Here is a 26,986-nt window from a genome sequence, read left to right on the forward strand (position 1 = left end):
CTCCTTTTGCCTGAATTACTGCAGCAATGCGGCGTGGCATGGAGTCGATCGGTCTGTGGCACTGCTCAGGTGTTATGAGAGCCCAGGTTGCTCTGATAGTGGCCTTCAGCTCTTCTTAATTGTTGGGTCTGGCATATGGCATCTTCCTCTTCACAATACCCCGTAGATTTTCTATGGGGTTAAGGTCAGGCGAGTTTGCTGGCCAATTAAGAACAGGGATACCATGGTCCTTAAACCGGGTACTGGTAGCTTTGGCACTGTGTGCAGGTGCCAAGTCCTGTTGGGAAATGAAATCTGCATCTCCATAAAGTTGGTCAGCAGCAGGAAGCATGAAGTGCTCTAAAACTTCCTGGTATACGGCTGCGTTGACCTTGGACCTCAGAAAACACAGTGGGCCAACACCAGCAGATGACATGGCACCCCAAACCATCACTGACTGTGGAAACTTTAGGCTGGCCCTCAAGCGACGTGGATTGTGTGCCTCTCCTCTCTTCCTCCAGACTCTGGGACCCCGATTTCCAAAGGAAATGCCAAATTGACTTTCATCAGAGAACGTAACTTTGGACCACTCAGCAGCAGTCCAGTCCTTTTTGTCGAGGCGCCTCTGACGCTGTCTGTTGTTCAAGAGTGGCTTGACACAAGGAACGAGACAGCTGAAAACCATGTCTTGCATACGTCTGTGCGTAGGGGTTCTTGAAGCACTGACTCCAGCTGCAGTCCACTCTTTGTGAATCTCCCCCACATTTTTGAATGGGTTCTGTTTCACAGTCCTCTCCAGGGTGCGGTTATCCCTATTGCTAGTACACTTTTTTTTCTACCACATCTTTTCCTTCCCTTCGCCTCTCTATTAATGTGCTTGGACACAGAGCTCTGCGAACAGCCAGCCTCTTTTGCAATGACCTTTTGTGTCTTGGCCTCCTTGTGCAAGGTGTCAGTGGTCGTCTTTTGGACAACTGTCAAGTCAGCAGTCTTCCCCATGACTGTGTAGCCTACAGAACTAGACTGAGAGACCATTTAAAGGCCTTTGCAGGTGTTTTGAGTTAATTAGCTGATAAGAGTGTGTGGCACCAGGTGTCTTCAATATTGAACCTTTTCACAATATTCTAATTTTCTGAGATAGTGACTTTGGGATTTTCCATAGTTGTCAGCTATACTCATCAAAATGAAAAGAAATAAACATGTGAAACCTCTCAGTCTGTGTGTAATGAATGAATATGATATATACAAGTTTCACTTTTTGAAAGGAATTAGTGAAATAAATCAACTTTTTGATGACATTCTAATTATATGACCAGCACCTGTACACGAGCTGCGGTCCTTTAGACCAGTGGTTCCCATCAGTCAGGCGTGTTTGATTAGATGTCTCCCTGATCAAACACACCCGATCCAACTCATCAGCTCGTTGGTAAAGACTCCAAGACCTCAGACGGGCGCATCAGACAAGAGTGACATTCAAGACGTGCAGTGCTGGTTTGGGAACCGCTGCTTTGGAACAACGGCGACCGTTTCATAAGGGTGCGAGACGGTGCCACCCTGCCAGCCACCCCACCGCAGGTACATAGAGACTCCTTGTGAAGCTCCAGCGACATTCCCTCTGCTATTAACCACAACGATTTGCAGTCCCCCAAAAGGGGAAGCACACCGTTCCTGGAGACACTGCAATACCAGGTCGATGCGTGGAGTGGACGGAGCAAGCCCCGGTTCCGGCTCCATGAGCCAAAAATCCATTTAATATGTAGTCCCCAGATAGGGGACGTATCAGATATTAAACTGATAAGAACAGATTCCATCTTTTACATACACAAACTCAGACAGTTCATCAACACATACTTTTTATAACTCACTTTAGGTCCCATTTAATCCCTTTTTCCCTTCAAACATTTTTTAATTTCCCCCTCAATATTATCATTTTGCACTGCGCCCTGCACTCTAGCCAAAACACAATAAAAAATTGATTTAGGACCCCATCCTGTTCGTTTGGACCTTAACATCGAAGTTCTGTGATTCCACAAAACCCTTTTGCCTTCTGATATAATTATCCACACCACCTTCCTCAATTCAAACTTCTGTCCCCCCAGACCCTCCCCATAAATTACCAGGTTCCGGGTCAGAGGAGGACCTTTCCACCCCTTCCACCACTGATACAGCAAAGTCCAGAAGGCAGATGAAACTGGGCATGTCCAAAATACATGTTCTATTGTTTCCTCCCTCCCACAACCAATTGGGCAGAAAGGTGACTTCCCTTGCCCATGACGATACTGCCTCTCCCTTACAGGCAAACGCCCCAGGGCCCCCAACCAATGAAGGTCTCTGCAAGCTCCATCCACATATGCTGGCTGTAGCATTGCCCAATTCACAGTGATGGGAAGAAATCTCTCTAGTCCCCCCTTCCCTGCCCCCCTCTCCCTTAAACCCTTGTACAGTTCCCTATGATTTATCACTGTTCCCTGTTCCAGACACCAAGGATGTTGACGTATAAATTTGGCAAACCACTGATATTCTTCCGGCCTGTCAAAAGCCCACGGAACCAACTTATCCCATGCAATCAAAGATCTTAGTGGAAAGGCTGCCCAGAACCTTGCAAAAAAATAAGCTTTGTGGTTTGTTGCCTGTAGGATTAAACGTGCCACAAAGGATGAAAAAATAGATGCTACCCACAAGGTAAAAAAAGGCACCTCCCTCCCACCCTTCTTAATTTCTTGGCTCACCTGAGCCCTGGATACCAGCTCGCACCTTCCCTTCCACAGAAAGGAGAACACAAGACCTTCCAACTCTCTGCCACAATTATAGGGAAGAGGGAACACATATGCCAAATAATTGACTGTAGGCAACAAGTCTGCTTTTATCACTAATGTTCGGCTAGTTAAAGAAAGCTCTCTAGTGTTCCAAAGGCCAATTTTGGAGCGCACTTTCCCAATCAAAACCCTCCAGTTCTCCTTAGCGCTGTTCTGCCTGAAGAAACGCACTCCCAAAACCTTCAGACCATCTTCACATAAGCTATATCCCTCAATGGCTGTCTCCCGCCTAGCCCATCGACCTACATACATGACGGCTGACTTTGACATGTTCACTTTCGCCCCTGTAACCCTCCCAAAATCTCCCAAAATCTTGCTTGTTTCTAAAAAATCCTGCCTTGATGTCAAAAACAGTGTCATGTCATCTGCATACAGCGACACCTTTGCTTGCAGACCTCCAGCCCCCGGCATGTGCAGGCCAGTAAAGGCCTGACATGCCCTTAAACGGGAAGCTAAAGGTTCAATGAACAAAATATAAAGAAGAGGGGAGAGAGGACATCCCTGTCTTACTCCTCCCAGCTGCTCAACTGACTCTGTCAGGAAACCATTAACTTTAAACTTACTTACCGCCCCCTTATACAATAAACGAACCCACGCCCTGATACTTGCCCCAAAACCTACCCTCTCAAGAACTGCAAACAAAAAGGAGAGACTAACTCGATCAAAAGCTTTCTCCTGGTCGAGGCTCAAAATTGCTAGAGAAAGCTGCCGTTGCTCAGCCCACCCAATAGCATCTCTGATCAAAGTCAAATTTAGGCTGCCAGAGCGGCCTGGTACCCCACAAGTCTGGTCTGGGTGCACCACCTTCCCCACCACAGACCTCATTCGTATAGCTATGACCTTCGCAAGGATTTTATAGTCAGTAGTAAGGAGAGTGATGGGCCTCCAGTTTGCCAAATCTGTCTTATCTCCCTTCTTATACAAAAGGGAGACATGCCCTGTCCTCATAGAAGCTGTGAGTGACCCAGTCATCAGGCTCTCATTATACACCTCAACCAGGTCCTGTCCAATAAGTTGCCAAAAGGAGCAGTATATCTCAACTGGCAACCCATCACAGCCAGGAGCTGTCCCTTTCCTAAGTGATGCCATTGCCTCTTCTGCCTCCTGCAAAGACACCTCCCCTTCTAATGCGGCAGCATCATCACCCTCCAAGACACTCTCTAAACTTGTCAAGAACACCCTCGCCTGAGAGTCTACCAAACCTCGGGGGCTAAAAAGCTGTTTATAAAAAACTGCCACCGTCTTCAACATTTCAGCTGTAGATGTAACATTACCCTTCTCTGTCTTTAACCCTTCTATGCATTTCCTCTGCTGCTGTCTCCTCACAGAGGCAAAAAAATATTTTGATGGACCCTCCTCTAAAAACCGTCTCCTTGCACCCATTTCTAACATAAATTTCTCTGCTTCCTTCATATAAAAACCTTTAACCCTCTCTTGGATAGCATAGAATCTGCCCCACTCCTCAGCTGCCTCTCTGCCCTCCTGAGCCCATAAGGACTGCATCTCCCTAATCCAAACACTAATGAGCCCTCGTCTTTTTACTGCCTTAGCCTCCCCCACCATCTACAGAAGTTAGCTATTCTCTCTTTTACTCCCTCCCACCACTGAGCCTGCGTTTCAAACAGACACTTCAAATTCTGCCAGGCCCTGTATAGGTGCTTAAACACTTGAACAAAAAACTTATCCTGAAGGAAAGATCTGTTCAACCTCCAAGATCCTCTCCCCCTCTGAATACCCCCAACCTCCATCTCGACTCCTATCATACAATGATCAGACAACCAAACCGGCAAGAAGAAGAAATCATCAACCTTAACTCCTGCTGACACAAACACATAATCCAAACGAGATTTTTCCCCTCTACTATTTCTCCAAGTAAAGCCCTCCAAAGCCCTTCCCACCACTTTAAAGGAGTCATAAAGAGAAAAACTCTTAAGGAGGAAAGCCAAATCACCCTTTGGCTCCCTATCTAAAGAAACATTAAAATCCCCTCCCAAAACCACCTTCCGATTTGTATAAAACAAAGGTTTTAATAAATTAAAGAAACCCCCTCTCTCCTCCCTCTTACTAGGCGCATATACATTAATCAGTCTGATGCTAACACCCCTCCATCTTACATCAGCATACAACACCCTCCCCGGAACTACCATTAAATTCTCTTCAATGACAAATTCCTGAGAGTTAAAAAGTATTCCCACCCCATCTGCCATCACATTCCCTGCCCCCCACATAGATGGACCTTTTCCCCAGTCCTTTGCAAAAAGAAGCTCATCTCTGCTGTTCTCTAAATGACATTCCTGTAAAAACATAATGTCAAAATTAACAGAACTCAAGGACTCAAAAAAAGCTATCCTTCGTTTTGCCATTTTCAATCCTCTTACATTTAGAGTGGCCACCCTCAGCCCCCCATTTTAGGCAAACACTAAAGAAAAACAGTCCTTATCCCTTATCCCCTCCAAAACCTCCCTTCCCACCCCCTGTGGTACATCCCTTCACCCTTCTAGCTACTACCTCCGTCCACCCCTGAGAATCATCTTCAGTACTCTCCCCACACTCTCCCCACTCCATCCCCCCCTCCCCCCCATCCCCCCCTCATATACTACTTCTTTAAAAGCTTTAACCGCTCCCGCTCCCTTCCCCGAGTCATGTAAAGATACCAAGTCCTCCAAAGAAACAAAAGTCTTTACTGTCTCAATCTTGCTGCATTTTCGGTCCCTCTCGTCCTCTCCTCCGCCATCTTCTTCCACCGCTCGCCGACGTCCTCTTCCCCCTGATATCTCCATCTCGCTGTCTCCGCCTCCACTTTGCTCAGAAGTTATAATGTCTAAAGCATCCAGTTGCGACCATGTAAACCTGGCTGGGTCTTCAGCTTGTGGAGTATCTTGAATGGTGTTGTTACTAGACACAATTGCAGCCCCGGAAAACACCTCTGCAATATCGATGTCTGACCAGGTCTGTCCAATACCCTGTGACTGCTCCCTCTCTTGAGCTGCCCCCGGAGGACGTGGCTGGTTGACCTCTGCAACTGCTGGTCCTTTGTCCTGGTGATGCACAGCACTTTCCTCAGCCCCCTGGTCTTTATTAGCACCCTCTGTTGCAGCTGTAAGCTCTGTCTGGTTGATTGAAGAGTTGGATGCCTCACACATGAGAGATTCCAAATCTGCTTGCAGATCTTCCCCCTCCTTAAATAAACTAGCGTAGCTCTTCTTTCTGGCTGGACAACCCCGATACAAATGTTCTTTACTTCCACACAGACTGCAATGCTTGGGAGCAGTACATTCCGCCGCCACATGATCCGTCTTCCCACAGAATCTACATCTCTCTCCCTTGCACTCCACTTTCACATGACCCTGCCCTCCACATCTTCGACAATACACGGGCTGTCCGGGATAGTGCAGGAAACCTCTGTTCGGTCCAATAGAAAAGCTGCCTGGAGGGTGCAGCACAGTGCCAGGTGAAGAGGAGTCAAGTCTCAACTTCACCATGTACCTCCTCTTCCCATTCCATATTCCATATCGATCTCTCAAGCGCTCTCCTCCTCTTACAACATCACAATATCTTGCAATAAATGCCAGGACATCGCCATCCTCCACAAAAGGGTTGTATATATGAATAGTAAGTGGGATAAAATCCTGAACAAACACAGGCTGAAGCTGCAGGCCCTCCAGCAATTTATGACCTTCCTTTTTCTTCCAGGCTTCAAAAAAACCAACACAGTCCTTCAAAACACAAAAAGTTAAATCCAAAAATCCAGTTGACACAAAATCTTGTAAACAAAAAACTTCAGCAGGCTGTATCTTGAAAAGTCCTCTAAGAATTTCAGTAACAAAAAAATCTCTTCCAAAACGTTGCTTCACCAATTCTTCAGCATCTTTCTTCAACAACACACGAATCGTATTCCTCAACCGCACCATCAAGGCCGACTCTCTTTCGTCGTTCCCCGACATAACTCCTGGGTAAGATACTACACTTGATCTTAGCCAAAAGGCCGAGAAGCGATGCTGTTGCCAAGCAGTGGGGGCAGAGCCGGCAAAGGCGACGCCCATCTGGGCCGCGGTGGGTTTCGTACTTTGCCTCTAGGACCACTGCTGTCGATCAGATCGTTTGTTAAATAGTGGAGATGATTTGAAACAACCTGCTTTCGCGAACTGGTCCTAGGTTTTTCCATCGACCTCCACAAAAGCACCGCAGTACAATTCTCTGGACTCCCTAGGTCGTTCTTGATCAGGAGGGGGGGAAAAAAAAAAGCTCAACTTTAACATTTGGATAGTGTGACGAGTCCCTCGTTCTTCCTGCTACGGCCGGCCAGTGGGTGTGGCTGGGAGACTCATCAAGTGAACCATGTACACCCGTGCTTCCCTCTATAAAGCTTGGGCTTTGTTTGGCGTGGTGTGTTGCTTGCTCCTGGGTGCTTTGGTTTTGATTTTGGTCTTTGTTTATTTTGAGTTCCTTATTCATTTAAATGTGGTTCTGTCTGATGTTTGGTTATTGATGTGTCTGACAGAAATTGTGTTTGGTTTTGTTGATTTCTGGTTTCATATATTTTCTTATTTATGCTGATAAATCTCTTTTCGTTGCAACCTACCAAGCTGCCTATGTCCTCCGTTTCATTTGTCACGGCTTTGAGCCGGTCGTGACAATAGCGACCACGGGGTCATTTAGAAAACGGCCATGGTCGAGTGCCCCCAAAAGCCTGTCGTCCCTGAAGGAAAACTCAGAACTTTGCGAAACCAGGCGAGCGCACGCAACACCCGATTCCATAAAAGGGGCGTGCAAACACACACGGAGCCACAGACAACGCTACGACTGTTAGAAACCACAGGTTCTCTCGGCACCACCTAATCTTCTTTCAACCAGTATGTCCAGGGGAGAGCGCGAACGCAGTCCCCCACTACCATAAATTATGCAGTCGAGATTCCCACATTTGGGGAATTCGCAGGGGTCAGCACAACCGGAGTGCAATGGCCGAGCCTCGCCCTGGGTGAACCACCTTCCTGATCATGGTGTCTCCCCTGCCAGGTAAGTATGAGTCCCCCGGCCTCCAGTCAGAGGCTACCCTATCCCTCTTTGCCGTCCTCATCAACGGTGACCCCCCTCCCCCACCCCAAGCAAAGGAAGGGCGTGTCCCTTCCATTACTTGACTGCGATTTCCGTGACCATGCCTTCAAGCCGGCAAACTGCCAAGCACCTACAGGTGCTGGTCGTATGATTAGAATGTCATCAAAAAGTTGATTTCTTTCACTAATTCCTTTCAAAAAGTCAAACTTGTATATTATGTACATTGCACACAGACTGATATATTTCAAATGTTTATTTCTTTTAATTTTGATGATTATAACTGACAACTAAGGAAAATCCCAAATCCGGTATCTCAGCAAATTTAGAATATTACTTAAGACCAATACAAAGAAAGGATTTTTAGAAATCTTGGCCAACTGAAAACTATAAACATGAAAAGTATGAGCGTGTGCAGCACTCAATACTTAGTTGGGGCTCCTTTTGCCTGAATTACTGCAGCAATGCGGCGTGGCATGGAGTCGATCGGTCTGTGGCACTGCTCAGGTGTTATGAGAGCCCAGGTTGCTCTGATAGTGGCCTTCAGCTCTTCTTAATTGTTGGGTCTGGCATATGGCATCTTCCTCTTCACAATACCCCGTAGATTTTCTATGGGGTTAAGGTCAGGCGAGTTTGCTGGCCAATTAAGAACAGGGATACCATGGTCCTTAAACCGGGTACTGGTAGCTTTGGCACTGTGTGCAGGTGCCAAGTCCTGTTGGGAAATGAAATCTGCATCTCCATAAAGTTGGTCAGCAGCAGGAAGCATGAAGTGCTCTAAAACTTCCTGGTATACGGCTGCGTTGACCTTGGACCTCAGAAAACACAGTGGGCCAACACCAGCAGATGACATGGCACCCCAAACCATCACTGACTGTGGAAACTTTAGGCTGGCCCTCAAGCGACGTGGATTGTGTGCCTCTCCTCTCTTCCTCCAGACTCTGGGACCCCGATTTCCAAAGGAAATGCCAAATTGACTTTCATCAGAGAACGTAACTTTGGACCACTCAGCAGCAGTCCAGTCCTTTTTGTCGAGGCGCCTCTGACGCTGTCTGTTGTTCAAGAGTGGCTTGACACAAGGAACGAGACAGCTGAAAACCATGTCTTGCATACGTCTGTGCGTAGGGGTTCTTGAAGCACTGACTCCAGCTGCAGTCCACTCTTTGTGAATCTCCCCCACATTTTTGAATGGGTTCTGTTTCACAGTCCTCTCCAGGGTGCGGTTATCCCTATTGCTAGTACACTTTTTTTTCTACCACATCTTTTCCTTCCCTTCGCCTCTCTATTAATGTGCTTGGACACAGAGCTCTGCGAACAGCCAGCCTCTTTTGCAATGACCTTTTGTGTCTTGGCCTCCTTGTGCAAGGTGTCAGTGGTCGTCTTTTGGACAACTGTCAAGTCAGCAGTCTTCCCCATGACTGTGTAGCCTACAGAACTAGACTGAGAGACCATTTAAAGGCCTTTGCAGGTGTTTTGAGTTAATTAGCTGATAAGAGTGTGTGGCACCAGGTGTCTTCAATATTGAACCTTTTCACAATATTCTAATTTTCTGAGATAGTGACTTTGGGATTTTCCATAGTTGTCAGCTATACTCATCAAAATGAAAAGAAATAAACATGTGAAACCTCTCAGTCTGTGTGTAATGAATGAATATGATATATACAAGTTTCACTTTTTGAAAGGAATTAGTGAAATAAATCAACTTTTTGATGACATTCTAATTATATGACCAGCACCTGTACACGAGCTGCGGTCCTTTAGACCAGTGGTTCCCATCAGTCAGGCGTGTTTGATTAGATGTCTCCCTGATCAAACACACCCGATCCAACTCATCAGCTCGTTGGTAAAGACTCCAAGACCTCAGACGGGCGCATCAGACAAGAGTGACATTCAAGACGTGCAGTGCTGGTTTGGGAACCGCTGCTTTGGAACAACGGCGACCGTTTCATAAGGGTGCGAGATGGTGCCACCCTGCCAGCCACCCCACCGCAGGTACATAGAGACTCCTTGTGAAGCTCCAGCGACATTCCCTCTGCTATTAACCACAACGATTTGCAGTCCCCCAAAAGGGGAAGCACACCGTTCCTGGAGACACTGCAATACCAGGTCGATGCGTGGAGTGGACGGAGCAAGCCCCGGTTCCGGCTCCATGAGCCAAAAATCCATTTAATATGTAGTCCCCAGATAGGGGACGTATCAGATATTAAACTGATAAGAACAGATTTTTTTTTTTTTTCGAAAAGTTTTATTGTCACATTTTCATTCATTTTTTCATGCCACACATTTTAAAACATACTCAGTTCCACAAATTAAAACGGAGGTGACACAATTCTGGTTAAAATCAGTTATTGTTGTGTGTCGTGTAAAGGTCCATGTATGTAAATCAGTGTGGTGTTAAAAGCAGGGCAGATGACTGAAAATAAAAATAAAAATAAAATAAATGAATAAATAGTCGAGATAAGAGACAATAAAACATTTCAACTAAAACATCATCTGTTGTACAGGATCGAGGGTGAGTCCTTATCAAGAATTTCCATTCACTCCAGGTCTCCAGAACAGGCCCAAGACTCCCCGCTTCCGGGGCCCAGCGGAAATCCCCTCTCCTCCGGCCCGCTGGCCCGCTGTTCCCGTAGCCGGTGTGGTGAGGGTGCATCTACGGGCGGCCAAGGTCGGTGGCGGCCGGGACCTTCTCGTGCGACCCCGGCCCCCCCATCCGAATAACGACGTGCGGCCCACCCTGCAGCATAGATCTTATCCTCTGCTCGCACGCGTGGAGGGGGGCCGTCACGCGTTTCCCCACCAGCAGGTTTCTGGTTGCCCAGATGGCATCCTTGATCACGTTTAGGGTGAGCCAGAGCGAGGTAAAATCTTGCGGTGTCAAGTCCTTCAAGCCCTGACCCACCCCCAGGATGGCAAGCTTGTAATCCACCTGGGCCCCACCCGCTGGCAGGCACGGGAAAAACAGGGGGCCGGTCTTGGCCCACAGGTCCCGCGCAGCGCCGCACTCCCAGAGCAGATGATGGACGGTCTCCGGGGAACCACATCCGGACCGTGGGCAGGTAGAGTTTTTGGCCATGCCTCTGGAGTGCATAACCGCCCTGACCGGGAGGATCTCGTGGGCCACCATCCACGCCAAGTCTTTGTGCCTGTTCTGGAGAGCTGGGTGGGCAACGTTCCGCCAAACTTGTCTGGCCTCACTTAACGTGAGGCCTGGGATTGGACTCACCGTTTCTCGATCCTGCACAAGAGAGATCAAAGACTTGTGATTAGTTAAAATGGTGGCATCCTTTCCTTCCAATGAGTGTTTCTTTAAAAAGGTCTTAATAAAACTGTACTCTTTTGGCATATTAAAAGACACTGGACTTTTAAGATCAATTGGTAAAACTCTCAACGCTCTTAGGTAAGACCCCATCCAGAAACGAGCCATAGCCGCTGTCTTGTTCTCTCTGGATGAGGTCAATGCATATTGGACATGGAGGGCGGCAAAGCGGCTTCCTAAAAACAAGTGGGGGTCTGGGAGGCCTTTCCCGCCATTCTCTTTTCTTTTTTTAACGACCTCCCTCTTCAGTCGTTCCCACTTGGACCCCCACAGGAAATAAAATACCGCCCTCTCCAGGTTGGCCAGGAATCTTCTTGGGGGACTAAAAACAGAACAGACAAGTAAAATTAGGGGTAAAATCACTGCTTTAAAAATTAAAATCTTTCCTTCAATCGTCATTTGTCTTAGTCCCCAAAACCCCAGTCTTTGCCTAACTTTCCCTAAGATGTCAGTCCAGTTCCCCCGTCCTCCACCCTCTTTGTCAAACTTTACACCTAAAACTGTCAGGTCATTGTCTTTAAAATCCAAATCCAGTCCACCTGTGTCCACGTTTCCCCACGGCCCGAAGAGCTGGGCCTCGGACTTACTCCTATTGAGCTTGGCGCCCGAGGCCCGACCGTACCAGTCAGTCAAGTCCAATGCTCTTCGTACCGATAAAAGGTCAGTCGCTAAAAGGGTTACGTCGTCCATATATAAAACACAGGTCGCTGTCAGTCCACCAGTCCCTGGGATGTCCAGTCCTTTAATCCATTTATCCCTTCTCAAGATTTGTGCCAGTGGCTCAATGCAGGCCACATACAGTAGGGGAGATAAAGGACACCCCTGACGGACGCCGCTGTGAATGTTTACAGCTTTGGATAGATGCCCATTAACTGCAAATTTACTGACTAGGCTGTTGTAAAGCAGTCCCACCCAAGCTATAAACCTCCCTGGGAACCCCATTTTTTCCAGTACCTTAAAAAGGAACTGGTGCGAGATGCGGTCAAAAGCTTTTTCAAAATCTAAATTTAGGACTACTAGCCGAATATTTCTGTCTCTCGCGTAACAGATGGCGTCTCTAATCAGCACCAGGCTGTCTGTGATCTTCCTACCGGGCACAGCGCATGCTTGATCCAGGTGGATTACGTCCTCTAGAACAGTCGACATGCGTGTGGCTAAAATCTTACTAAAAAGTTTACAGTCAAAATTTAAAAGCGTGATTGGTCGCCAGTTCTTCAAGTCAGTCCTGTCTCCTTTTTTGTATAATAATGAAACTATCCCTACTCTAAAGCTGTCCGGAAGTCTGTCGAGAGTCTCAAATTCTTTAAAAACTGTCAGTAGGTCATGTGCTAAAATGTCCCAGAAAGTCAAGTAAAACTCCAAGGGAAGTCCATCCATTCCTGGGGACTTCCCTTTTTAAAACCTTTGAGGGATTCTTTTAATTCTAAAAGAGTAAAATCCTGGGCTAAAAGCACGTTTGGACTCTTTATCTTTTTATCTAAAAAATCTAAAACTTCCTTTAAGATGCCGTCGTGTGCTTCTTTTGGACTATATAAATTACTATAAAAATGTTCTATTTCACCTAAAATTTCCTCCATGTTTTTTGCCTCCCTCCCTCCAAAAGTTTTTAAAATGGTTATTGACCCTCCCCGTGAAATAGTCTTTTTAAAAAAATATCGTGTACACTTTTCTCCTTCTTCTATCTCTTTTTCTTTGCATCTTAAAATGACTCCCTTACTTTGAGCTTCGGATAAAACTGACATTTCTTTCTTTACTTCCTTTATTTCCTCTTTAAAATCCAATCCATTATTTAAAAGGTTAAAATATCTCTGCAGTCTTTTTTGCAGCCCCATCATGCATCTTTTTCTTTGTTCTTTTTCTCTTTACCTATTTTTCTAAAAAAATGTCCTGTCTTTTGTTTCACCATCTCCCACCACTGTGCCCGTGAGTCGTAAAAGTCCTGGAGAGTCTGCCATTGAACTGCTCCCTATTAGAGGATGAAGAAGTGCCAGCTTCCACAGCCCTCCCCCTACTGTCACACCCGTGGGTAGTGAAAGGGTGCAGGAGAGCATCATGTGATCAGTGAAGAAAAGGGGGGTCAATGTTGCATCGGTTGGCGGGCAGTCTCTTGTAAAAATATAGTCAATTCGAGAGGCTCTGGCGCCATCACCACTGAACCAGGTGAAGCCCTCCTCTCTCTGATGCATTGTTTTAAAACAGTCGACTAACTTAAAATCTTTGACTAATTTCTTTAATAAAACTGATGTCTTGTCAACCTTAAAATCATCTCCTACCCTTTTTCTATCTTTTTTTGTTAAAACACAATTAAAATCCCCTGCAACCACTAGGGGAGCCCTACCTAACATGTGGGGCTGCAAATCTTCTAAAAGCTTGTATCTCTCATTTTTTCCTGTAAAACCATACATATTTAAAACATTAAAATCCTTACCTAAAAAAGTCAGATTAACTAAAATTGCCCGCCCATCCCTCACCACAGTGCTGCCCTTCACCAAGATATTGGGATTATTAATTAAAAAGGCAACACCGTCATTTTTGTTAAAATTGGAGCCACTCCAGATGGAGGGTCCTGGGGTCCAAAGTTCTTGCCATCTCCTGTAGTTTGTTAAAAAAGGCAGAGCACACTCTTGCAATAAATAAATATCTGACTTAAAATTTTTTAAACTTGATAAAACACTCTGTGCTCGAAGAGTAGACCTCACACTTCTCACATTGATTGTAGAGATAGTGAGGGCCATGAGCAGTATGGTTAAAAATACAAACATTTAAGAAGAAAAACAAAAAGACTGCAGAACATTACATTAAAATCATGTTATTTCATGTGGCATTTGCCTCTCCTTTTCCCCAGAAAAAAAGGGATCAGGAGGGCAAATGCTCGCCACTTCAGAGTCCACAGAGAGAACCTCTTGTGGCTCTTTGGGTGACGATGTTCTCAGCTTGATGTGCAGGAAAGAGACTTCATTGGGAGACTCTGCGGGCCACATACGGTCTAGATCTTCCGAAGCGGAACTATCTAGCCGATGCGCCGCCCGCAGCCTTTTCTCCTCTGTATGTGACAGAGGAGATCTCGCAGTCCTTTTCTGCACTTGAGCATTTGGGAGTGAACAGTCAGCTTCACTCCCACTTGATGGCATACTTATCTCAGAAACGGTGTTGAGGGAGGAAACCGTTTCCTCCTCTTCATCTTTTGTATCATTTCCTTTCTCTTGTCTGGGAGTGGTTCCCTCCCCCTGTTTCGTTTCAATCTGTGACTCTGCCCCTTTAGCCGCCCCACTTCCTCTTTCCTGCCCAATCCCTGAGGTTGGCAGAGAATTTGAATTTCCCGCCAAAACCTCAGGGACCGCCTCCTCCTCCCTTTGTTCTTCTGTTTGCTCTGATTGTGGGGCGGCCATTTTGTTGCCTTTAAGTTTGTTGGCAAAGCTTTTTGGGCAATCTCTGTAGAGATGGTTTGATTCTCCACACAGGTTGCACCGCCTGCCATTGGTACACTCTTCAAAATTGTGACCAATTTCTCTGCATTTCCCACATACAATTTCTTGGCATGCTTCAGCCAAATGCCCAAACTTTCCACATTTTCTGCATAATTTGGGCATGCCCTGGTAATGAATGTAGCCTCTGTTCTCACCCAGCACAATCATAGAAGGCAGATGCTTCAGGCCCTGGTAGCTCCCGGCATCTTCCCATTGTTTAATGGGAATTCGCCAGGAGCATGTCCAGATGCCATCCTCATCTAAAACCTTGACTGGCTGGCCTCGAACCGTGCAAAATCTACCCAGCCAGACACAAATGTCCTCCCCAGTCACTGTCTCATTAAACATTCTAACAATCACAGTTTTAAGTGTATTATCAGATAGCTTTTCAACAGTAAACATGGAGAACTGGGATTTTACTGATTCAAATCTGTGCCAAAAATCATTCAGGTGGGAAACAGCTCTAAAGCTAACATCATAGCCTTTGTTCAGGGGCAGAGTCACAATACAATTCAGTTCTTCAGGTTTAAAATGTAAAGTCTTCTGGAGAAGCTTTCTGGAGAAGTCGAGACGTGACATCCCCAAGAGCCTTCCATCAACTTCTCTGAATAAAAACGCACGCTGTGGTGCCTCCGCAAGCCGGCACGGGCAGCCGACATGGTGGAGGCACCAACAGCCTAAAACAAACTTTACAAATCAAAAAACCAATAAATAAATTACCAAATAAATAAATAAATAAATAAATAAATAAAACCTTACCTTAAAACAGCTTGTTCGCAAAAACAGTAGCAGCAATTTCAAATATACCTCTTGAAAGTTGGGGGCTCGCGATACAGCAAGACCTCGAGCCAGGAAACCCTCAAAAGGCGATCGCAGCTCAACCTGACGACAAGATACTTGATCTTAGCCAAAAGGCCGAGAAGCGATGCCGTTGCCAAGCAGTGGGGGCAGAGCCGGCAAAGGCGACGCCCATCTGGGCCGCGGTGGGTTTCGTACTTTGCCTCTAGGACCACTGCTGTCGATCAGATCGTTTGTTAAATAGTGGAGATGATTTGAAACAACCTGCTTTCGCGAACTGGTCCTAGGTTTTTCCATCGACCTCCACAAAAGCACCGCAGTACAATTCTCTGGACTCCCTAGGTCGTTCTTGATCAGGAGGGGGGAAAAAAAAAAGCTCAACTTTAACATTTGGATAGTGTGACGAGTCCCTCGTTCTTCCTGCTACGGCCGGCCAGTGGGTGTGGCTGGGAGACTCATCAAGTGAACCATGTACACCCGTGCTTCCCTCTATAAAGCTTGGGCTTTGTTTGGCGTGGTGTGTTGCTTGCTCCTGGGTGCTTTGGTTTTGATTTTGGTCTTTGTTTATTTTGAGTTCCTTATTCATTTAAATGTGGTTCTGTCTGATGTTTGGTTATTGATGTGTCTGACAGAAATTGTGTTTGGTTTTGTTGATTTCTTGTTTCATATATTTTCTTATTTATGCTGATAAATCTCTTTTCGTTGCAACCTACCAAGCTGCCTATGTCCTCCGTTTCATTTGTCACGGCTTTGAGCCGGTCGTGACAATAGCGACCACGGGGTCATTTAGAAAACGGCCATGGTCGAGTGCCCCCAAAAGCCTGTCGTCCCTGAAGGAAAACTCAGAACTTTGCGAAACCAGGCGAGCGCACGCAACACCCGATTCCATAAAAGGGGCGTGCAAACACACACGGAGCCACAGACAACGCTACGACTGTTAGAAACCACAGGTTCTCTCGGCACCACCTAATCTTCTTTCAACCAGTATGTCCAGGGGAGAGCGCGAACGCAGTCGCCCACTACCATAAATTATGCAGTCGAGATTCCCACATTTGGGGAATTCGCAGGGGTCAGCACAACCGGAGTGCAATGGCCGAGCCTCGCCCTGGGTGAACCACCTTCCTGATCATGGTGTCTCCCCTGCCAGGTAAGTATGAGTCCCCAGGCCTCCAGTCAGAGGCTACCCTATCCCTCTTTGCCGTCCTCATCAACGGTGACCCCCTCCCCCACCCCAAGCAAAGGAAGGGCGTGTCAAGTCAAGTCAAGTCAAGTCAAGTCAAATTTATTTATATAGCGCTTTTACAATTGGTAATTGTTTCAAAGCAGCTTTACATATTAGAAGCACAGAAAAAAAGGGAAGTGGTTAAAACTGTACAAACAAGCGTGGTAATATGTAACATATACAAGATGGTGCTACATTAAGCCAATGTCGGCTGACTTCCAGGGGTGGAAAAAACCCCCTAGGAGAAAAACCCAGCGTGCTAGCACTGGGAAAAAAGTCCTAGGAGGGAAAAAACCCCTTGGAAGATATATATATGTAAATGTATATGGAGATCAAAATCTGAATTGTACATTTTTATTATAGAGATTAAAAATCGATTATATATAAATATATGCAAGCGGATACGGGGATCCTGGGCTACGTTGTAGTCAGGTCCAGACGCAGGTTCTCCATCTGACCTGGATACGGCCTGGATCCAGCACCCGGCAAACCTCAGGATAAGCAGAGAGACAGATATTAGCGTAGATGCCATTCTTGTTCTGATGTACAGGTATATCTAGTGTTATAGGAAATGTTCTCGGTTCCGGCCGACCTAATTATTGCAGCGTAACAATCCTTTAACGGATTTGAAAAATGTTAATGTATTGATGATGTGTTATGTGTATGCAAGAGCAAAGAGATGTGTTTTTAGTCTAGATTTAAACTGACAGAGTGTGTCTGCTTCCCGAACAATGCTAGGAAGATTGTTCCAGAGTTTAGGTGCTAAATAGGAAAATGATCTGCCGCCTTCAGTTGATTTTGATATTCTGGGTATTATCAACTGGCCTAAATTCTGAGATCGCAATAAACGTGAAGGACTATAATGCATTAAGAGCTCACTTAGGTACTGGGGAGCTAAACCATTTAGAGCTTTATAAGTAAGTAGCAAGATTTTAAAATCTATACGATGTTTAATAGGGAGCCAATGTAATGTTGACAGAACTGGGCTAATATGGTCATACTTTCTGGTTCTAGTAAGAACTCTAGCTGCCGCATTTTGAACCAACTGTAGTTTGTTTAAAAGCCGAGCAGAACAACCACCCAGTAGAGCGTTACAATAATCTAGTCTTGAGGTCATGAATGCATGAACCAACTGTTCCGCATTTGTCATTGAGAGCATATGTCGTAATTTAGATATATTTTTTAGATGGAAGAAGGCGGTTTTACAGATACTAGAAACATGACTTTCAAATGAAAGATTGGTATCAAAGAGCACACCCAGGTTCCTAACTGAGGACGAAGGTTTAATGGAGCACCCGTCAAGTGTTAGAGAGTATTCAAGGTTTTTTCGTGAGGAAGTTTTTGGTCCAAAGATTAGGAAATCAGTTTTTTCTGAATTTAATAATAAGAAATTTCTTGTCATCCAGTTTTTAATGTCAGCTATGCATTCTGTTAGTTTTGTGAATTTGTAGGTTTCGTCAGGGCGCGAGGAAATATAGAGCTGAGTATCGTCAGCGTAGCAGTGAAAACTAACACCATGCTTCCTAATTATCTCTCCTAAGGGCAGCATGTACAGAGTGAAAAGCAACGGTCCTAATACTGAGCCTTGTGGTACCCCATATTTAACCTGTGATCGATACGACATCTCTTCATTAACTACCACAGACTGATAACGGTCAGATAAGTATGATTTGAACCATGCCAAAGCAATTCCACTAATGCCAATATAGTTTTCAAGTCTTTTTAAAAGAATGTTATGATCGATAGTGTCAAAAGCAGCACTGAGATCTAATAACACTAATAGAGAAATACAGCCACGATCGGATGATAGGAGTAGATCGTTTGTAACTCTAACGAGAGCAGTCTCAGTACTATGGTATGGTCTAAATCCTGACTGGAAATCCTCACAGATTCCATTTCTTTCTAAAAAGGAACACAGTTGTGTTGAAACTGCCTTTTCTAGTATCTTTGACAGAAAAGGTAGATTCGAGATTGGCCTGTAATTTACTATATCTCTCGGATCTAGTTGAGGTTTTTTAATAAGAGGTTTGATAATAGCCTGCTTAAAGGTTTTTGGCACGTGTCCTAGTGTTAAAGATGAATTAATTATATCAAGAAGTGGACCTACGACCTCTGGAAGCATTTCTTTCAGTAGTTTAGTCGGCATTGGGTCTAACATACATGTCGTTGATTTTGATGATTTGATAAGTTTAGATAATTCTTCCTCTCCTATAGCGGCGAATGATTCTAGTTTTACCTCAGGGACACTACAGTGCACTGTCTGAAGAGAAACTGTAGACGGTTGCATGTTTATAATTTTCTCTCTAATATTATCAATCTTGCAAGTAAAGAAGTTCATAAAGTCATTACTGCTGTGCTCTATGGAAACGTCAGCAGTTGAATCTCTGTTTCTAGTTAATTTAGCCACTGTGTCAAATAAATACCTAGGATTATGTTTGTTTTCTATTAAGAGATTTGAAAAATAAGTAGATCTAGCATTTCTTATGGCTGTTCTGTACTCAATCATTTTTTCTTTCCACGAAAGGCGAAAAACTTCTAGTTTTGTTTTCTTCCAACTACGTTCAGCTTTTCTAACAGCTCGTTTTAGAGCCCGAGTGTGCTCATCATACCACGGCGTTGGATTAGTTTCCTTAATCTTCTTTAGACGTAAAGGAGCGACCGCATCTAATGTGCTGGAAAAGAGAGAGCCAATAGTTTCTGTTGCAGCATCGAGTTCTTCTATGTTGTCAGGTATACTAAGGCGATGAAACTGCTCGGGGAGATTATTTATAAAGCAATCTTTAGTGGCAGACGTGATTTTTCTACAATATTTATGGCTGGGTGGTGGTTTTGTAGCCTTGGCTAATTGTATTATACACGAGACTAAATAATGATCTGATATATCATCGCTCTGCTGTAGAATTTCAACAGCATCAATATCTATTCCATGCGACAGTATTAGATCTAGGGTATGATTACGACAATGAGTGGGTCCTGACACGTGTTGTTTAACTCCAATAGAGTTTAAAATATCTGCAAATGCCAATCCAAATGCGTCTTTATTATTATCTACATGGATATTAAAATCACCAACAACAAGGACTTTATCCGCAGCCAGTACTAACTCTGATAGAAACTCAGCAAATTCTTTGATAAAGTCAGTATGGTGCCCTGGTGGCCTGTATACAGTAGCCAGCACAAATGTCAACTTACATAATGTTACATAAAGCACCATCACTTCAAAGGAATTATATTTGAAATTCTTTTGAATGATTCTGAATATATTACTATAAATTACAGCAACACCTCCCCCTTTGCCTTTCTGTCGAGGATTGTGTCGATAATCATAACCTTGAGGACTAGATTCATTTAAAGTAATGTAATCGTCTGGTTTTAGCCAGGTTTCTGTCAAACACAGCAAGTCTAGTTTATTGTCTGTGATAATTTCATTTACAATAAGTGCTTTTGAAGAAATAGATCTAATATTCAGTAACCCAAGCTTTATCATTTGTTTATCTGATTTATCTGTGATTTTCATTTTTTGAACATCAATTAAATTTTTACCCTTAAAAGGTTTTGGAAGTTTTTTGTATTTTTGTGTGTCCCTTCCATTACTTGACTGCGATTTCCGTGACCATGCCTTCAAGCCGGCAAACTGCCAAGCACCTACAGGTGCTGGTCGTATGATTAGAATGTCATCAAAAAGTTGATTTCTTTCACTAATTCCTTTCAAAAAGTCAAACTTGTATATTATGTACATTGCACACAGACTGATATATTTCAAATGTTTATTTCTTTTAATTTTGATGATTATAACTGACAACTAAGGAAAATCCCAAATCCGGTATCTCAGCAAATTTAGAATATTACTTAAGACCAATACAAAGAAAGGATTTTTAGAAATCTTGGCCAACTGAAAACTATAAACATGAAAAGTATGAGCGTGTGCAGCACTCAATACTTAGTTGGGGCTCCTTTTGCCTGAATTACTGCAGCAATGCGGCGTGGCATGGAGTCGATCGGTCTGTGGCACTGCTCAGGTGTTATGAGAGCCCAGGTTGCTCTGATAGTGGCCTTCAGCTCTTCTTAATTGTTGGGTCTGGCATATGGCATCTTCCTCTTCACAATACCCCGTAGATTTTCTATGGGGTTAAGGTCAGGCGAGTTTGCTGGCCAATTAAGAACAGGGATACCATGGTCCTTAAACCGGGTACTGGTAGCTTTGGCACTGTGTGCAGGTGCCAAGTCCTGTTGGGAAATGAAATCTGCATCTCCATAAAGTTGGTCAGCAGCAGGAAGCATGAAGTGCTCTAAAACTTCCTGGTATACGGCTGCGTTGACCTTGGACCTCAGAAAACACAGTGGGCCAACACCAGCAGATGACATGGCACCCCAAACCATCACTGACTGTGGAAACTTTAGGCTGGCCCTCAAGCGACGTGGATTGTGTGCCTCTCCTCTCTTCCTCCAGACTCTGGGACCCCGATTTCCAAAGGAAATGCCAAATTGACTTTCATCAGAGAACGTAACTTTGGACCACTCAGCAGCAGTCCAGTCCTTTTTGTCGAGGCGCCTCTGACGCTGTCTGTTGTTCAAGAGTGGCTTGACACAAGGAACGAGACAGCTGAAAACCATGTCTTGCATACGTCTGTGCGTAGGGGTTCTTGAAGCACTGACTCCAGCTGCAGTCCACTCTTTGTGAATCTCCCCCACATTTTTGAATGGGTTCTGTTTCACAGTCCTCTCCAGGGTGCGGTTATCCCTATTGCTAGTACACTTTTTTTTCTACCACATCTTTTCCTTCCCTTCGCCTCTCTATTAATGTGCTTGGACACAGAGCTCTGCGAACAGCCAGCCTCTTTTGCAATGACCTTTTGTGTCTTGGCCTCCTTGTGCAAGGTGTCAGTGGTCGTCTTTTGGACAACTGTCAAGTCAGCAGTCTTCCCCATGACTGTGTAGCCTACAGAACTAGACTGAGAGACCATTTAAAGGCCTTTGCAGGTGTTTTGAGTTAATTAGCTGATAAGAGTGTGTGGCACCAGGTGTCTTCAATATTGAACCTTTTCACAATATTCTAATTTTCTGAGATAGTGACTTTGGGATTTTCCATAGTTGTCAGCTATACTCATCAAAATGAAAAGAAATAAACATGTGAAACCTCTCAGTCTGTGTGTAATGAATGAATATGATATATACAAGTTTCACTTTTTGAAAGGAATTAGTGAAATAAATCAACTTTTTGATGACATTCTAATTATATGACCAGCACCTGTACACGAGCTGCGGTCCTTTAGACCAGTGGTTCCCATCAGTCAGGCGTGTTTGATTAGATGTCTCCCTGATCAAACACACCCGATCCAACTCATCAGCTCGTTGGTAAAGACTCCAAGACCTCAGACGGGCGCATCAGACAAGAGTGACATTCAAGACGTGCAGTGCTGGTTTGGGAACCGCTGCTTTGGAACAACGGCGACCGTTTCATAAGGGTGCGAGACGGTGCCACCCTGCCAGCCACCCCACCGCAGGTACATAGAGACTCCTTGTGAAGCTCCAGCGACATTCCCTCTGCTATTAACCACAACGATTTGCAGTCCCCCAAAAGGGGAAGCACACCGTTCCTGGAGACACTGCAATACCAGGTCGATGCGTGGAGTGGACGGAGCAAGCCCCGGTTCCGGCTCCATGAGCCAAAAATCCATTTAATATGTAGTCCCCAGATAGGGGACGTATCAGATATTAAACTGATAAGAACAGATACTACACTTGATCTTAGCCAAAAGGCCGAGAAGCGATGCCGTTGCCAAGCAGTGGGGGCAGAGCCGGCAAAGGCGACGCCCATCTGGGCCGCGGTGGGTTTCGTACTTTGCCTCTAGGACCACTGCTGTCGATCAGATCGTTTGTTAAATAGTGGAGATGATTTGAAACAACCTGCTTTCGCGAACTGGTCCTAGGTTTTTCCATCGACCTCCACAAAAGCACCGCAGTACAATTCTCTGGACTCCCTAGGTCGTTCTTGATCAGGAGGGGGGAAAAAAAAAAAGCTCAACTTTAACATTTGGATAGTGTGACGAGTCCCTCGTTCTTCCTGCTACGGCCGGCCAGTGGGTGTGGCTGGGAGACTCATCAAGTGAACCATGTACACCCGTGCTTCCCTCTATAAAGCTTGGGCTTTGTTTGGCGTGGTGTGTTGCTTGCTCCTGGGTGCTTTGGTTTTGATTTTGGTCTTTGTTTATTTTGAGTTCCTTATTCATTTAAATGTGGTTCTGTCTGATGTTTGGTTATTGATGTGTCTGACAGAAATTGTGTTTGGTTTTGTTGATTTCTGGTTTCATATATTTTCTTATTTATGCTGATAAATCTCTTTTCATTGCAACCTACCAAGCTGCCTATGTCCTCCGTTTCATTTGTCACGGCTTTGAGCCGGTCGTGACACTAGCGACCACGGGGTCATTTAGAAAACGGCCATGGTCGAGTGCCCCCAAAAGCCTGTCGTCCCTGAAGGAAAACTCAGAACTTTGCGAAACCAGGCGAGCGCACGCAACACCCGATTCCATAAAAGGGGCGAGCAAACACACACGGAGCCACAGACAACGCTACGACTGTTAGAAACCACAGGTTCTCTCGGCACCACCTAATCTTCTTTCAACCAGTATGTCCAGGGGAGAGCGCGAACGCAGTCCCCCACTACCATAAATTATGCAGTCGAGATTCCCACATTTGGGGAATTCGCAGGGGTCAGCACAACCGGAGTGCAATGGCCGAGCCTCGCCCTGGGTGAACCACCTTCCTGATCATGGTGTCTCCCCTGCCAGGTAAGTATGAGTCCCCAGGCCTCCAGTCAGAGGCTACCCTATCCCTCTTTGCCGTCCTCATCAACGGTGACCCCCTCCCCCACCCCAAGCAAAGGAAGGGCGTGTCCCTTCCATTACTTGACTGCGATTTCCGTGACCATGCCTTCAAGCCGGCAAACTGCCAAGCACCTACAGGTGCTGGTCGTATGATTAGAATGTCATCAAAAAGTTGATTTCTTTCACTAATTCCTTTCAAAAAGTCAAACTTGTATATTATGTACATTGCACACAGACTGATATATTTCAAATGTTTATTTCTTTTAATTTTGATGATTATAACTGACAACTAAGGAAAATCCCAAATCCGGTATCTCAGCAAATTTAGAATATTACTTAAGACCAATACAAAGAAAGGATTTTTAGAAATCTTGGCCAACTGAAAACTATAAACATGAAAAGTATGAGCGTGTGCAGCACTCAATACTTAGTTGGGGCTCCTTTTGCCTGAATTACTGCAGCAATGCGGCGTGGCATGGAGTCGATCGGTCTGTGGCACTGCTCAGGTGTTATGAGAGCCCAGGTTGCTCTGATAGTGGCCTTCAGCTCTTCTTAATTGTTGGGTCTGGCATATGGCATCTTCCTCTTCACAATACCCCGTAGATTTTCTATGGGGTTAAGGTCAGGCGAGTTTGCTGGCCAATTAAGAACAGGGATACCATGGTCCTTAAACCGGGTACTGGTAGCTTTGGCACTGTGTGCAGGTGCCAAGTCCTGTTGGGAAATGAAATCTGCATCTCCATAAAGTTGGTCAGCAGCAGGAAGCATGAAGTGCTCTAAAACTTCCTGGTATACGGCTGCGTTGACCTTGGACCTCAGAAAACACAGTGGGCCAACACCAGCAGATGACATGGCACCCCAAACCATCACTGACTGTGGAAACTTTAGGCTGGCCCTCAAGCGACGTGGATTGTGTGCCTCTCCTCTCTTCCTCCAGACTCTGGGACCCCGATTTCCAAAGGAAATGCCAAATTGACTTTCATCAGAGAACGTAACTTTGGACCACTCAGCAGCAGTCCAGTCCTTTTTGTCGAGGCGCCTCTGACGCTGTCTGTTGTTCAAGAGTGGCTTGACACAAGGAACGAGACAGCTGAAAACCATGTCTTGCATACGTCTGTGCGTAGGGGTTCTTGAAGCACTGACTCCAGCTGCAGTCCACTCTTTGTGAATCTCCCCCACATTTTTGAATGGGTTCTGTTTCACAGTCCTCTCCAGGGTGCGGTTATCCCTATTGCTAGTACACTTTTTTTACTACCACATCTTTTCCTTCCCTTCGCCTCTCTATTAATGTGCTTGGACACAGAGCTCTGCGAACAGCCAGCCTATTTTGCAATGACCTTTTGTGTCTTGGCCTCCTTGTGCAAGGTGTCAGTGGTCGTCTTTTGGACAACTGTCAAGTCAGCAGTCTTCCCCATGACTGTGTAGCCTACAGAACTAGACTGAGAGACCATTTAAAGGCCTTTGCAGGTGTTTTGAGTTAATTAGCTGATAAGAGTGTGTGGCACCAGGTGTCTTCAATATTGAACCTTTTCACAATATTCTAATTTTCTGAGATAGTGACTTTGGGATTTTCCATAGTTGTCAGCTATACTCATCAAAATGAAAAGAAATAAACATGTGAAACCTCTCAGTCTGTGTGTAATGAATGAATATGATATATACAAGTTTCACTTTTTGAAAGGAATTAGTGAAATAAATCAACTTTTTGATGACATTCTAATTATATGACCAGCACCTGTACACGAGCTGCGGTCCTTTAGACCAGTGGTTCCCATCAGTCAGGCGTGTTTGATTAGATGTCTCCCTGATCAAACACACCCGATCCAACTCATCAGCTCGTTGGTAAAGACTCCAAGACCTCAGACGGGCGCATCAGACAAGAGTGACATTCAAGACGTGCAGTGCTGGTTTGGGAACCGCTGCTTTGGAACAACGGCGACCGTTTCATAAGGGTGCGAGACGGTGCCACCCTGCCAGCCACCCCACCGCAGGTACATAGAGACTCCTTGTGAAGCTCCAGCGACATTCCCTCTGCTATTAACCACAACGATTTGCAGTCCCCCAAAAGGGGAAGCACACCGTTCCTGGAGACACTGCAATACCAGGTCGATGCGTGGAGTGGACGGAGCAAGCCCCGGTTCCGGCTCCATGAGCCAAAAATCCATTTAATATGTAGTCCCCAGATAGGGGACGTATCAGATATTAAACTGATAAGAACAGATTTTTTTTTTTTTTTTCCTTTTATTTATTTTTTCAATAATCATTATTTACATACAAACATTACATTGTTTCTTGGGAACATGTAACACAGATTTCCTTTCCGATTAAAAGGTTTTGCTTAGTTTTTTTTTTTTTTTTTTTCCTTAATACATGATACATAAAACTTTGTATAAACAGATGTGTGTAAAAGAAGAAAGGCAATAAATAAAATACAATTGAAGTTGCTTAAAAGCCATAATTTAACCTAATAGATAGAATTGATCACGATTAAAACATAAAAGATAAAAAAGCTCTCTTATACATGAACGGGCACAGGCGACACAATACTTTTTTTTTTTCTTTTTTTTTTTTTGAGATGTCCTCATTCAACACTCCACAACAAACACCACGACCCAACACTTTTGGGCTGAGAGGAGAACCTCTTAAACCACGGCACCGCTGCTCCCTCCAGAAGGGGGGCATCTGCAGGCAGTCAGGGCGCGTGGCCACGGGGACCTTTCCTGTGTAGCTCCGACCCCCACGTCCGAATGGCAATGCGCAGCATACTCCTGCAGCCTGTTGTTGACCAGCTGTTTCATGGCGTGCAGGGTCACCATCACATGCTTCCCCACCAGCAGGTTTCTGGAGGTCCATAGTACATCTTTGTAGCAGTTGATAGTGAGCCAGGTTTGGGTGTGCTGGGCTGGTGTCATTTTCCTCTGGCTCACTCCTCCCATTATCATGGGGTAGTCCAGTTGTTGGACCTCCCCTGCTGGCAGGCTCGGGAATTGCTGGGGGCCGGCTGTTGCCCACAGGTCCCTCGCGACACTGCACTCCCAGAACGTATGTCTCACGGATTCCGGTGCATTACACCCTGGCCGAGGACAGATTGGATTTGTCGCCATTCCTCGGGAGTGCATCACGGCCCTGACCGGGAGGATCTCGTGAGCGGCCATCCATGCCAGGTCGCGGTGTCTATTGTGAAGGGCCGGATGGGACACATTTTGCCACACAGTCTGGGCCTCACCAATTTTGATCCAGCGCACTGGAGTCACCTGTTCCCGTTCCTGTATGAGAGAGAGAAGGAGGCGGTGATTTGTTAAAGATTTAGTCTCTTTTTCTAAAATATGCTTATTTAAGAACTTCTTGATAAAATCATACGCAGCAGATGGCTTAACACTCTGAGGTCTGACGGTATCGCCGGCGATACCACCGTGGTTTTTTCTTATCAGTGTGAAAGAGACTCAAAATACTCCGTCAATGTTGCACATACAATTAAGAGTTATACACCATTTTAATCTGTGGAA

At 45.2% G+C, this 26,986-nt stretch overlaps 7 non-coding genes and 1 pseudogene across 7 annotated transcripts; all 8 read right to left on the reverse strand.

Moving 5' to 3' along the window:
* Nucleotides 1-1,631: 1,631 nt before the first annotated feature.
* LOC137010266 (U2 spliceosomal RNA) lies at nt 1,632-1,819 on the reverse strand. Its single transcript, XR_010893314.1, has one exon. It is a non-coding gene; the product is annotated as a U2 spliceosomal RNA (small nuclear RNA).
* Nucleotides 1,820-6,592: 4,773 nt separating this feature from the next.
* Nucleotides 6,593-6,792, reverse strand: LOC137010336 (U2 spliceosomal RNA). Its single transcript, XR_010893356.1, has one exon. It is a non-coding gene; the product is annotated as a U2 spliceosomal RNA (small nuclear RNA).
* Nucleotides 6,793-7,655: 863 nt separating this feature from the next.
* On the reverse strand, nt 7,656-7,819 carry LOC137009944 (U1 spliceosomal RNA). The gene has a single exon (XR_010893029.1). It is a non-coding gene; the product is annotated as a U1 spliceosomal RNA (small nuclear RNA).
* A 2,097-nt stretch (nt 7,820-9,916) lies between these two features.
* LOC137010234 (U2 spliceosomal RNA) lies at nt 9,917-10,094 on the reverse strand (annotated as a pseudogene).
* Nucleotides 10,095-16,422: 6,328 nt separating this feature from the next.
* Nucleotides 16,423-16,586, reverse strand: LOC137010057 (U1 spliceosomal RNA). Its single transcript, XR_010893136.1, has one exon. It is a non-coding gene; the product is annotated as a U1 spliceosomal RNA (small nuclear RNA).
* A 5,648-nt stretch (nt 16,587-22,234) lies between these two features.
* Nucleotides 22,235-22,425, reverse strand: LOC137010117 (U2 spliceosomal RNA). Its single transcript, XR_010893193.1, has one exon. It is a non-coding gene; the product is annotated as a U2 spliceosomal RNA (small nuclear RNA).
* Nucleotides 22,426-23,288: 863 nt separating this feature from the next.
* On the reverse strand, nt 23,289-23,452 carry LOC137009945 (U1 spliceosomal RNA). The gene has a single exon (XR_010893030.1). It is a non-coding gene; the product is annotated as a U1 spliceosomal RNA (small nuclear RNA).
* Nucleotides 23,453-25,548: 2,096 nt separating this feature from the next.
* Nucleotides 25,549-25,744, reverse strand: LOC137010288 (U2 spliceosomal RNA). Its single transcript, XR_010893331.1, has one exon. It is a non-coding gene; the product is annotated as a U2 spliceosomal RNA (small nuclear RNA).
* Nucleotides 25,745-26,986: the final 1,242 nt, after the last annotated feature.

Source organism: Chanodichthys erythropterus, chromosome 20 (assembly GCF_024489055.1).
Source record: "Chanodichthys erythropterus isolate Z2021 chromosome 20, ASM2448905v1, whole genome shotgun sequence".
Lineage (NCBI taxonomy): Eukaryota > Metazoa > Chordata > Actinopteri > Cypriniformes > Xenocyprididae > Chanodichthys > Chanodichthys erythropterus.